This window comes from Triticum dicoccoides, chromosome 7B (genome assembly GCF_002162155.2).
Source record: "Triticum dicoccoides isolate Atlit2015 ecotype Zavitan chromosome 7B, WEW_v2.0, whole genome shotgun sequence".
NCBI lineage: Eukaryota > Viridiplantae > Streptophyta > Magnoliopsida > Poales > Poaceae > Triticum > Triticum dicoccoides.
Genome location: NC_041393.1, coordinates 628,803,381 through 628,815,311, shown reverse-complemented (window position 1 = coordinate 628,815,311; position 11,931 = coordinate 628,803,381).

Here is an 11,931-nt window from a genome sequence, read left to right as displayed (position 1 = left end):
CCGGATATGATGTGTGTGTGCGTGCACATGTATGCAAACTACTTCCAGTACCGTGATGGTGAGACTATCACATAACTAGGCCGTGGGCTCAGATCAGCAAGTTGGGCCGTGACTCGCTTAGTCACTAATACCCCCTCCATCCCAAAATAAATGTCTCAACTTTGTACTAAAGTTAGTAGAAAATTGAGACACCTATTTTAGGACGAAGAGGGTAGTACTTGAAAAATTAGGGGGCCCAGAACTCAATAAAGCTACCGAAATCATCATCTCTTTTGGTAAAGTCGTCATCATAGAAAAGATGTTGATTATTGATTTACCATAGATTTTATAATCGATTCACGTGTCATGGAAGACATTGCCAAACATATTCCAGCACATATGTTGTTGAATGCTTACAGAAGTGTGTTCTATTTGCTTGCATCGTGAATGAAGGGGAACAACCCTTTAAATGGTAATAATACCAGCTAAATGTGCAACAAGCCGGATCAGATGTCTAGGCCCCTTGAGTTTGAAAGCTACCTTAAATTCAACACATGGTATGAGAATCTCGGCAAAGCGCTCCAAATTGCCATGTTTGTAGTGCCATGGTTACGCAAAAGCCTTGATCATCGCTATTTAATTCGCATTCTCTGTACCTAATCAGATAATGTTTTGTGATCCACACATTCCATCCCAACACGGAGTACTTAGTCTTAACATTTGTTGGCTTAGTGTGTGCTTAATGCATTGCTTGTTCAAGCATTATTTCTCTCTGATTCACGTCATTTTCGTTTTGCACCCTCATATCTTATTATGTATGATCCATATCATTATGATGAGATGCCGTGTTTTGTCATATCCGAATCCGTTATGCTGGAGGGATTAGGTTTTCAACTCGCAAAGACTGGCATCACTTTATTTATAACACTTATAAACCCTATAGGATGATTTTGCATCTCATATAGTGTGTCCCCTTCATTTGTAAATATATCTCCCAGTATCGTGAAGATAGCCACTATATGTGCCCAAGGTTTTTCTCACAAGGATTTCCCACGTGCAAGCTCGACTTTGTTGTTCATTTGACTTCTTATTACCTCTTCATTGCTAACATGTCATTTTTTATCTTGATTAATTTGGCCCAATCATTGTAGTACCTTCAACTTTCAATGCTACCACCTCTTTCTACACAACATGTGCTCCTTCCACTTTCTTTATTTATACAAGGCATTCTTTCTTTCCACCCTTGGAGTGCTAACTTAGAGTAAATTATACACTTGGTGTATTAACTTATTGGCGCATAACACAACCATCCCTGGACTTGAAAGATGCCGCAATATTGTTCCGGTATACACCAATGTGTAGCACATATAGTCCCAGTTATGGTTCTAGATACATTGGGGATCTCCGGTGTTGTCACGTGGGCACTGCATTTCTGCAAAACAGCCCCTCAAACTTTCATAATCCCTCGACCGCCCTTCGAGGCATCTCGTGTGGCTCTCTCATAGAGGTAAAATCATAGAGCGCGAGAGTAAAATTGGATATTCCTTTCCCCTCCAAATTTCAAAACCTAGAAACTCACTTGATCCCCCTTTGCATTTTGGATCAACGGGGGTGTTGCTGTCGGTGACAGCCGGCTATGTTAGAAGATGGTCAAGCTGCACGATTCAAATCTTCTGTATACAAACAGAGAGCTTTGGTGGAGGCTATATTTCTTGCTGGATTGACCAAGTCAATGATCCTTGATTGCCCCATATTAGTAACATTGTTTTGTTAGTATTTAGTTTGTTTATTTGTGATTGTCTACTGAACCGAATGCTTTGTTGCGACCCAAGCATGATTTTTGTTTAGCGTTCACGATGATGGCATCCATCAATAGTTGCCAAGAGAACTTTTAAAGAAGTGACACGCCATCTAAAATGCAAAATAGAAGCTGAGGATATACTGAAGAAACATGAGTGTGAGAGCTCATCCAGGCTCTCTTGTGTTGTTGTCCTATGATGTTTGATATTCGCTTATAGTGAGTTGCTTGATGTTATTGTATTTTGTTATCCTATTGATGTACTTTGTGAACATGTGTAGTGTATGGTAGATCATATATATTAACTTGATGTATTTTGTGGATATCTTTTGTATGGCCAAGAACATGGACTGATCATATTAACTCGGTGATCAAGTTATAATGATGACCATGTACTAGAACTTTGTTTTTGTCGTTATTATGTGACCAAACTATATTTCATCTTGCTGTTGTTTTTATGAGAATATCCTCCAAGAAGAAGGAGTGTTTGGTTGAGATTATTAGTATTTAGTGTTATCGGTTTAGTCGATAAGTGTTTGCTTTGTGTTAGTGTTGTCTATGTAGTTTGCAAGCTCAATGTTTAGTGCTTTGTTTCCATGTTAATTTAGTGCGTTTAGTTTGAACAAGTGTCATTTTCAATGTTTAATGTCAATATTTATACTATGAGCAAATATCTACCTCTATGTGAATTGCAAAGCACTTTCTGGTCGAGTGATTAGCTCGTGCACCCACATAGTTGAAGTCTCAAGCTCGAACACTGCCCCTCATTCGATTAGGGTAAGTTTGAGGGGCCGTTTTGCAAAAATTCATTGGCCATGTGGCATCACCGGAGAGATCCACATATTTGGGCATGGGACAATATGTGTTACGTGTTGGTGTATACCAGAATGGTATTGGTGACATCTACAAGTGCCGAAAATTTAGCACTTCAACTTATATAACCTCAATGTTGCTACTTGACTTCTATTGACTCTCCATTGCTAACATGTCCTCTTTTTATCACGATTTATTCAACCCAATCATTGTGCTTTCTTCGAGTTTCAATGCTACCACCTGAATTTCTACACAACACGTCCTTCCGCTTTCTTTATTTAAGCAAGGCAATCTTTCTTTCCACCCTTGAAGTGCTAACTTACCACTTGTATCGTGTCGTAAGTTCAAGTATGGTGATGTAAATCAAAATTGTATCCTCATTTTGAGTGGACGATCAATGAGCTGCCAAGATGAAGAGACTAAGCTTATCTCGCATATATCATAACTCAGCATGAGAGGCATCAGGGCAAGACAATGCACAACACCATTGCTTCTGGGAGAATCAAGCGATATTCCTTTTTATAATGTTCCAGCAACTCCGTGGCTAGTCCTCCTTTGTCGACGCTAATCCCCCTTCAAGTTCTATAGGAAGAGCTAAAATGGGATTGCAGACACCACCATCTTACATTCATCGTGATGAAGTAACAGATGGTGGATTTGTTAGAGTACTCCAATGTCAGACTGGATGTAGATCCCCGCCATCATTGACATGTGTGATAAACTGTGAAAGTGAATAGATGCCCTTCCTTCCTACGTTGTGCACCTCACTGACCCCATTATGTGATTTTTGAATCAAGACCAATGTAAAACTGTCACACTCGCCCTACGGGAGCCAACCATTGGCGAGGATATGGGAGTAGTCGGGTTGTCCAAGGGTAGTGGGACAGAGGCCATGACACGTGGGCTAGTCACAGGTGGTCGAACGATGGCGAGCCATCAACCATGCGACGGTCAATCTCCAACTCAACAAGGGGATAGGTCTATGTCTCTTGGCCCATCACTCATGTCTAGCTTAAGTTGCCTCTTGCTTCGATGTACGCTACAACAACCACCCCCGCCACCAAACCTGATTAGTATAATTTACATCTTTTCTTCTTTCTACTTTTCTTTTTTGTTTTTCTTTTTTCCTTTTCCTTTTCCCCTTTCCCTTTTTCATTTTATTCTTCCTAGTTCGTTGAACTTTTTTCAAATTCGTGAAATTTTACTTCAAAATCGATTATTATTTTTCCAAAAATTGATGAGCTTTTCCTTTCAAATTCGATGAACTTATTTCAAATTGATGAACTTTTTTTTTCAAAATTGCTGAACTTTAATTCAAATTCGACGATATTTTTTTCAAAATTGTGAACATTTTCAAAATTGATGAAGATTTTCTCTACTTTTCAAAATGCATGAAATTTTTTCAAAGTGATTTTTTATGATTTTTTGTCCAAAACATATGTTTTTTAAAAATCAACTGGTCCACCAGTCAACTAGCAAGAGATCTAAAGCGAGGGGAACGGTCGACCCGCTCGCGTTTTGTTCCGTTGCAGCGGCATTGTTGGGCCATAGCCCAGGAATGAAGGTAATGAGTGCCAAGGAACCTTTTTGGTGCCTGAAGCTACTAATAAGAGCTCCCCTCCACATCAGCTCTTATTGGGTGCTCGTGGGGATAGCCCAACAACGTGAGATCGCTCACTCACCTCTTTCATTTGATGTGGTGACAAGTCGAGAACCTTACCAGTCAACCATTATCTTTTGAAAAAGTCCAAAAAATCACAAGATTAAATAGAAAATTTAATAAATTTCTAAAAGTTCATGAATTCTTAAAAAGTCATGGTTCAGCAAAAAGTTCATGAACTTGAGAAATGTTCAAGAATTGGAAAAAATCATAAATTTTAAAACATATTGAATTTCAAAAAAGATCCCAACTCCGAGAAATACACAGGATTTCAAGAAAAGTTCATGAATTTGGCAAGAGCTCACGGAATTGTTCGCGAACTTGAGAGATTTTCACGAACTTGAGAAATGATCACGAATTTAACAAATCTTCACAAATTTGGAATAGGTTTGTGAAACAATATTTTTGTTGATTTGACTTTTTTTACAGAATTGGAAAAAGTTACTATATTTTAGAAAAGTTCATTAATTCAAAAAAGTTCACAAGTTCGGAAAAAAGTTCAAGAATTTGAAAATGTTCACGACTTCAAAAAAATGTTAACAAATTCGAAAAAGGTCACGAGTACAGAAAACATTTCACAAATTCGAATAAATGTCATAAAATTTTAAAACATATTCTGGATTTGAAAAGGGTTCATGAATTTGAAAAACAAATTGCAAAAAAAGGAAAAGAAAAAGTTCAAGCATTTGAAAAATTACACATATTTGAACAAGAAAGTAACACATATTAAAATGTTTATAGAAATTAATAAAATAAATAAAAAAATTAAAAACAATAATAAAACAAAACCAGAAGGAAACCAAACGGAAAATAGAAAGAAAACCGGACTGAAAAGCAATTAGAAGCTTCCCAAAACCGGGCTATACGAGCGGCCCACAAACGTAGGGTGTATGCTGCAAACATAGAGAAGAAAACTCGTAAGTAAATAAATTGGACGAGGGCAGGACGAAGGGGGGTATGCGTCGCTGGGTGGAAGGGGTTGTAAGCATGTAACTGATGCAGAGGGTGCCAAATAGGATTTGGCCCCCTACTTGTTGCTGGTTGCGACAAATAGTGACCAATACGCACAGTCAGCTCGATATCTCACTAGTAGCTCACTGTAGTGCTCATGGCACTGTAGCACGGTTCGTTACTATAGCTGTTTCATTTCCACAGGAGGCGGTCAACGTGTCCATCCAGAACTTCAACACTTACATGCACGTTCGTCAAGGAGGCTGTGGCCACGGAGCCCTCAAGCAGGTCGGCGGCCAGTACGACTTCGTCTCTGGCAAGTTCGACACATGGGAGCTGTAAATTAATCTCCCATCCCATCGCTCAACTCCTATACATACATCCATACATGCATACATATATCATATCAAAGATACCGCCGGACCGTTCCGTCGATGTGAACGCCATGGAGCATGCACCTGCTCGTTATTTTCCAGCAGTAGTGAACGCCGGATGGCTAGATGTCAATTTTTAATAAGGGATCAAATCTTCTGATGCGGGATTATTGTAAAAATATTACTGTGTGATGCATAATTTGATCGCCATGTGATCAAAAGACACCAGATGCAATTTCATTAATATTTTCATCAGGAGTTTACCTTCTTATTAACTTGTGCTATTCTGGTCTCGTTTTCCCTATATGTTGTCACTGGCTAGCTGTTTCAGACCTTTCATCGAAGAACAAATAAATCGTTATAGACAGCATGGACTTTCGCATTCTGCCAGTACAAAGGCCTAAATGGACTGTTTTGCTTTTACAAAGGGAATATATCAATTACACCTGGCCACGTCCAAAGGCATTACGAATATTCGCGGCCAAAAAAGAATATAAAAAGAATAGAAGAAAAATGAAGCACCACAATGATCGATGACTAGCCACCACCGAAGACAACACCCAGATTACGGAAGAGGTTCTCCAAAAGTAGTGCCTTCAAGAAAGAAACAATGCACAAGCGTTGTCGTTGCCCGATTGAAGATCTTGAGTTTTCACCCTAGAGAAAATCCGAGTTCACGCAAAAACAATTCCATCAACAAGGCATTTCCAAGTACAACCAATAAAGGCCAAACCTTGGGGTTTCAACCTGGGAACTCGGTATCGGTACTCGAGGAGCTCCACCAAAATGCAGTCTCCAGTGCAGCAGCCCCCGCCTGTCGAGGGCACTGTTGCAAGTCGCCAAATACCTAGCACACAGTCTTCATCCCATCCAATACACCCTTGCACCAAAGCTTGAAGACCTCTAACCGCAGCCGCCATGATTTTCTCCACCTCTATCAATGCCTTGGGAATTTTGACTTACACATGTCCCATGAAACCGATAAGAAATCGAAGCTTCGTATCATGCCCTCTTCAGGCTATGCTAGCTGATAATATGAGCGCGCACGGCCGCAGGCTTACCAATCCAGATATCCATGGACGACATATGCCAAGCTGTATAGATCTCCAACGGGGAAGACCGGAATTTTTCAGCGGCCAGATCCAAGAGGTCGGCATCTGGCAGAAAGACGACTTGGAGGAAGAAGAGCACTAGGGCTAAACCGCCATTATTACGCCGACGCCAGCATCCCCCATGCCGCCCTCCTCTCGATCCAGACTACAGACAAAGGTCAGTGACGTCGCATTGTGCCAGCCGGAACCATGGAGGCCCGAATTGGCGAGACACCAACCATGGCATGAGATGGGGACCTGCCACTCCTAGCTAGATCCGGCAACTCCCAGCCCCATCGCTGCCGCTGCAGCGGCTCCATGTGCAGCCTGCAATCCTAGCCACAATGCCACACAAGAGGCTACCGCAGCCGCCATCACCTCGAAGAGGGGCCACCGCCTAGGAGCCCTATCTCCGCCATCCATCACCGTCGGTGTACCAGCAACCACCATGAAGATCGGACCAGCCGAGTTTTCCTGCCACCGCCACCACTCGCGGCTCTATCCGGCAGCGGCTACCGATGGCGGCGAGGAGAAGGAGCGGAGCAGGAAGGGCTGTTGGTTAGAAGTTGATGGCGGCCGCCCGAGTCGACCTGCTAGGTGACGACGCAGGGCATATCCCTTCCATATAGCCTGTTAGACTGTATAAACGGTAAATGTATGGATATGGATGTACTGACTACCTATCAAACATTCACTCGTAAGGTTTTGTTTTCCCTATGGTGTGTGGCACTGGCTAGTTGTTTCAGACTTTCCTGTGAGGAACAAACAATCGTTCTAGGTCGCACTACCCTAAGAACACAAGAGTTTGTAGAACTAATAAGGACATTAGTTTTCTCAGAAAAAGCTGAGATAGGTTTTTTGCTTATGCTATTCTTGGGGTATATTCACATTGTTCTATTACACCCTTTACTCAATGTTGAGATATATGGCTTGAATGTTGTAGTACGTCAGGAAAGGCTGAAGGTGGGAGGCTTGCTGGCTTGCGCCTAAGTGTTTTGTTCCACTTAGGTCGCACTAGGACCCAAGTTCTTGTTCTCTTGAACCAGCACTAAGAACGCTAACCATATGTGGGTGATTTATGGGGCTGCTCGGCCAATTCCCAAGTTGTAGACTGTCTAAGAGCCACAGTGTTGGTACTATATTTGCTTCTTCTATTCTGATCTACTAGGTGGTTAACCTCAGTTCGGGGATACAACCCTTGGTCGTTCACAAATTATGGTTTGGCAGGCGGATGACCTCAGTTTTGGGCATCAATCTCGACCATGTCCCACTCACGTTGAGGCCAACGCAGAGCTGCGACCGAACTTCGGATTAGATGCCAAGTCGTTAGGTGGCTTCCTAGAATAAGATGTATTAGCGATGAAAGATCGTTCATTCGAGGCTGCCTAGCTCAACATGTCATGGGTCACAGCAGCTGGTGTCATCCAGCAAGCGTTGTCATGTCATTTGGATCTACCGATGTTGCCTTCATACATGCGTGTAAAGGGTTGTAGCCTAGTTTTGATGCACATATGTATGGAGCCTATAACAGGTGTGTTGGTGAATCTCTGCATGGTTAACTCCTTTTGAGAAGACGAGCCCACGATTATGGCCGACTTGGTGATTGATCTCAGTTCATAGAACAATTTCAACTGATAATATATAAAAACTTGCCCACCTGTAATATTGTTAGTAATAGAGCTTGTGCAAGTTCAACAAGTAAGTAGTAAAAATTGCCAACTATAAGCCTTGGGGAATCTTCTAGGTGGATAGTGCGAAGAGGAATTTAAGACTCTGTTATGTTTGCAATATGAGTCGCTCAATTTGAGCGCAACCTGTGGGGTGGCATTGCACCATGATTAGCATAGTAGGTTCTTGTGTGCTCTATTCCTTATCTCCGCTAGACAGTTGTTGAAGCGTGTTTCATAGGTCCATGCAACTGCTTCACCACTTATCCATTTTCATACATATTGCTTAGTTAGTGTCAGTCACTCAGTGTAATAAGACTTTTGGAGGACACCATGTACTCACTTGCTATAACAAACATTTATCTGTATGGTGATGGATGAAGTTAGCTCGTTCTCCCACAAACAGCCAGCTGGGCAAGGATGGCTGCCACTTGCTTTTGTTTTATCCTTTTGAAGGCAATTTGTATTCTTACCTATCTAAGGTTTATTTGGTTCCATTGTGTGAGTTGGATCTTGGTCGAAAGACCCTTGCTTTATTAATTGCTGTATACAAATGTATGTTGTTGTTGTTGTTATTGTTGTTGTTGTTGTTGTTGTTGTTGTTGTTGTTGTTGTAATTTTAGATTATTTCATTATTTGTGTTGTGATATCAACTGATTCACCAGACAGGCATGTTTCGACATGTTCCTTATGAGACGCTTTAGTGTCCTTGTGATTGGTTCTTTGTGAAGTCTACATGAGATGGCTAGATCTGAATAGTGTTGGTACCGGGGTGCTACAACAACCATGCAAGACACTTGTGTACAGAATTGACCAAGTGTTAGGCCCCTTCAAAAAATTTGTCCGATGATGAAGAGGAAGATTAGTGTGCTGCATGTTGCAACATTGAAGAAGAAGAAGAAGAAATCCCATCAGACAATTCCTGCTATCCAGTGGCTTTGGAAAGCTTGTAACCAACTCAACCATAATAAAATTGTTTGAGCTCCTCCTGATGACCCAGCTCAATCCCAGAGAACTTTTACAAAGAAAAAAAGTCCTTGTTGAGGATTACATGTCTCCCATGTGTAATGACTTCACTTTGGAAACTAGAGATCACCTTCTTTTACCATTGCAGGTTTACTCATATGTGCTGGACCTATATATTCCCAAGCTAGAGCATTATTACTTCTGATATTTCAAGCACATGTTGCTAAGCTCAGAGATCATCTACATCTACCATTCGCTATGTATATATTTATTCATCTGGCTTGCGCTATATGAAACGCCAGGAATGAGTTTGTCTTCAACAACGTACCCGCTAGCCTTTATGCTTAGTAGGTGGCGCTTAAAGGAAGAACTCAAGCTTCACATAGGGCCAATAGGAAGTCCTTTGTGACTCTGCCTCAGGGGGTGCAGTCTTTCAGATGATCAGCCCGACTGTATATGTCTGTATATGTTAGCCTCTACTGAGGAGTGTTGTTACAATTTTCTTGTTTGTATTCTTTATTTCTTTTTCCTTGTTGTTTTCTATCATTTGGACTTTTGTATTATTATTTTAAAAATCAACAAAAATACGTAGCAGAGTCCCGTTGTTTCTGTCAGAAGAAGGAGAAATTATAGTCTTTAGTGTTATCAGTTTATCTTATAAGTATCTGTTTATTGTTAGTGTTGTCTTTGTGTAGTCTGGGTCCTCAATGTTTAGTGCTTTGTTTATATGTTAATTTATCCCGTTTAGTGCTTTGTACAAATGGAAACGGCTGCTTTATCCTAATTGAATGGGCCATTGCCGGCCACTCGTACTAGGATATGTGTTGTTAATCCAACAACCAAGAGGGACAGTTAATCCTCCTATGACATACAATTGTGGATTCCCTTCTTGACTGACCCCCATCTGTCATGCACCTCCAAATATTGGATCATGCATGCTGTGGTAACCACGCCCACGTGTGTTGTCGTGATATATGATTTCGCTTATTGAGATGTCCTGGTCCTTATCTCTTTATGGTCTTGTGGATGATGGGTATAAAGAAAGAATATGGTTCTTTTCTTTCCTGCTTTACTTGTTATAAAGGAGTACCAGTAGTTGGATAACTTGATGTTAAGAATCTTGCAAGTAGTACAAGTACAAGCATTTTCTCCCTCTCTTTGCGATTCCGGATTGGCGTGCTTGATAATGCCATGGTAGGTTGTTGATGTGCCCTTGATAAAAAAAAATGGACCCAACAACCTAGCCGTGTTGAATTCAGGTCCCTCAGCTATCTCCTATTATTTTCTTACTCCCTCTGTCCCATAATATAAGAGCGCTTTTCATATTAGGTGACGGAGGGAGTAGAAAATAGTCGTCACTCCGCTCTATCACATTGAACATAAACATCTTTTGATAATGACAGCCATCTTGGAAGCTTCATCCTCTTTGCACCGGCAGCGTCAGACTCCACACACAAAAACCGTGAAGAGGGCATAAAGCCATGCATGGCTGTGGCCCTGCCGCTCTCCGTGCATAATTATGCAGGCCCTACCATGGAAGTGCAATCAATCCGAGGAGCAACTTGCAAACTGTGGTCGGCCTGTCTTCCGTTCTTGATTCTAGATAACACGCGAAAAGTCATGGCTGATGGATGATCAAGTCGTTAGTTGGGTCTATACTGTCAAGGGTCATCATCAAGTGTTCATTTGGTATTTTGGTTTGGGCGACCAACGGGAGAACGTTGCCGCCACTTGCAGGGCTCTCTCCAGAAATTTGAGGCCCCGGTGCGAAATAAAAAAAGCCCTCAAATTTATCTATTTTAATTTTGAAATACCAAATATGATTATAAATTTAAATGGGTGACAACTTAAGTAACTAACCAATTGATTGATGAACGGGTGCACATGAACACAAAAAATGAACGGATGCACATGAACACAAAAAGACATAATTATTCAATATAGTGGTCACTAATGAGACGGCAAAAATTGTATAATTATGCAATATAGTGTTTGCTCTTATTTTTTGGAGGAAATATAGTGTTTGCTAAGATGAACATATATAAGAAAAAATTAGTTTGAATTAGATAGGGGTTTGGCTTACATGCATCTAATTGAGTGATAGGCCCAGCGAGCAATCGAACACAATCGAAGAAAAGAAACGACGCAGTCTCCAGGATGTATCGATCAAACTGCTCGGAATCGTCCAGAGGCATCCGTCGGACTGACGAGGCCATGAGGCCTAAACACGAAAGCTCTATTGAACATGTCTGTAGGACACAAAACATGATAAGAAAAAAGCCCAAAACACAGACAAGTATGCAAAAGCGGCCCAAAATTGGGGGCCCCTGGAATCTGGGGGCCTTGTGTTAGGGCTGCTGTCCACCGGTGGAGGCTGGCTTGGTTTAGTCCCACCTTGCTTACAGGAGGAGGCCATGACCAACTTATAAGGGAGAGTATCCCTCCTCCTTTCAGTCCGGGCTTTTGGGATGGAGTGAGCTCTTTGCTGAATGTTGGCCCATGTGCGCATAAACGTCCAAAACGTAAGTAGAGTGTGGGCTAGATCAAGTTGGACGCTAACATCTGGCATCAGAGCCAGGTTCACCATGCCTTCCTGAGGGGCTTCTCAGGGGGATGGGATGTTAGGGCTACT